We start from the raw sequence: 2,454 nt of genomic DNA on the forward strand, positions 1-2,454 counted from the left end.
CGGAGCACCCGGAGGAAACCCACGCAGACACGGGGAGGATGTGCAGACTCCGCACAGACAGTGACCCAAGCCGGTAATCGAACCTGGGACCCTGGAGCTGTGAAGCAACGGTGCTAACCACTGTGCTACCGTGCTGCCCATAACTGACCCTTCAACTAAAGGGAACAGCTGCTCCCTGTCCACCCTGTCCATGCCCCTCATAATCTTGTTCACCTTGATCAGGTCGTCCCTTAGTCTTCTCTGCTCCAGCGAAAACAACCCAAGCCTATCCAACCTCTCTTCATAACTGAAATGTTCCATCCCAGCAACATCCTGGTGAATCTCCTCTGCACCCCCTCCAGTCCAATCTCATCCTTCCTATAATGTGGTGACCAGAATTACACAGCGCATTCCAGACCCTCACCACCCTCCCAGGCAGCGCGTTCCAGACCCCGCTGTGGCCTCTTCCTTTTTACCTCACCCAATGGAGCTTTCCGCCATCAACACCAGCCGTCTATAAACATCCGGAACCTTCCTCGGAGCCCTCGCCCCCCTCGGAGCCCTCGCCCCCCTCGGAGCCCTCGCCCCCCTCGGAGCCCTCGCCCCCCTCGGAGCCCTCGCCCCCCTCGGAGCCCTCGCCCCCCTCGGAGCCCTCGCCCCCCTCGGAGCCCTCGCCCCCCTCGGAGCCCTCGCCCCCCTCGTCCTTTAGCTCCACCTCCAGCACCTTTACCACTTCACCTACTTTTGCCAAGGCCTCTTGAATAGAGGACATCACCCCCTCAGTCACTCTTTCATGGTCCTCAGAGGCCTCCTGCCATAGTTTCTGACGTTCCCCCGCTCGGATGCCTGGAAGCATCTCAGCGGTCAATGGAATGGCCAGCTTCCTGGCCATTTTCTTCACAGCCAAATCCTCCAAGTTTGACGATGATTCCTTATTCTTCTGTTGCTGAATCTTGAATTTATTGGGCACCCCTTTGACATCGGATTCTTAACCCATCGAACTAACCGAATTCTACCCCAAATCTCCTCCAGAAATAGGGCAAAAATGACCTGAATCAAAGTCCTGTGGTGGGAGCCACATTGTGTTTGATTATTCCCCGACATGTCATCATCGGGAGTCCAGTGAGTGTAGTTTTGCTTCAATATTGTCTTTGCGAAGGTTACCTGGGCTTCCATTACTCATTGATGGTTGTGTTGAAATCTTGTTTTTTTCCCATCAGATCATTGATGCAGTGAGATCAGCAAAAGAAGGAACCAATGTGGAGAAGATTACTTACCAGGATCAGAAGAGGAGTTGCAACATCATTTAGTGGAATCCAAACGATGAGGAAAGAACCCTGATAGAATTTGACAGTTTCAACCAATGAAGCATCAGCTCTGTGCATGACTGTTTTCCCCAAAAGTTATCGGTGAAAACACGAGGAAATTTCAGACAATGAGCTTTCTGATTTGGAATCTGCCACAATTCTTTTAGTTGTGTGGAGAATGGCTGTCATAATATTGTTACAATTAAATTGTATTTGTTTAATCTTTCTCACCCTGTTCCCATGTTAGTCGCAACAAAATTCCACAATAGCTTAGCTCAGTTGGCTAGTCAGCTAGTCATGATGCAGAGCGAGGCCAGGGCGGGTTCAATTCCTGTACCGACTGAGGTTCTCATGAAGGCCCCACCTTGCCCCTCGCCTGAGGTGTGGTGACCCTCGGGTTAAACCACCACCAGTCAGCTCCCCCCCTTCAAGGGGAAAGCAGCCTCTGACCATCGAGGACTATGGCAACTTGGAGTGAGATGTGAAAACCTGGTGGCCGAGCAGTTGTCTGCTCGATGTTCCCGTATCTGCCTGAGATTATCATCAGCCTTTCCAACAAAGTAACAGCTCTCAATGTCAGCCTGTCTTTTACATTCTTGCGATGAGGGTGTGCAAGCAGCTGAGCTGTTAAATCTGCAGCATCAGGGACAGATTTAATCCTTCTCTTCCTGAACAATTTCCTTTTTCTTTCTGGTTTAGTCCCTCTTCCAAACAAAATAAATGTGGCTTTCTCTGCAAAGATTGTTGTTTTTGGTTTGGAAATTTAATATAACAGGCGCGATTTAATTGCCGCATTGCACTTAAGCAAGAGCGCAGCGGTTAGATCGCGAGACTGGCTGAAATCGAGACTGCACCGGGCACCGATGTGTTTGGGATCTAACTGGCCCGCCTCCGTTGGTGAAATCAGGACCTGCCGTAGCGCACCGAGAAACCAATAACTTCTATTCGCAGTGGCAGCCAATAACTACTATCCTTTGTTTCCTGTGACTAAGTCAACTGTGAATCCAATTCGCCACATTGCCCTGTATTCCTGGGCTTGCACTTATTTGATTAGGCTGCCATGTGGAACCTTGTCAAATGCCTTACTAAAATCTATCTACACGTGGGCGGCAGGATGGCACAGTGGTTAGCACCGTTGCCTCACGGTGCTGTGGACTTTGAGTCAAAG

Source organism: Scyliorhinus torazame, chromosome 12, assembly GCF_047496885.1.
Source record: "Scyliorhinus torazame isolate Kashiwa2021f chromosome 12, sScyTor2.1, whole genome shotgun sequence".
Lineage (NCBI taxonomy): Eukaryota > Metazoa > Chordata > Chondrichthyes > Carcharhiniformes > Scyliorhinidae > Scyliorhinus > Scyliorhinus torazame.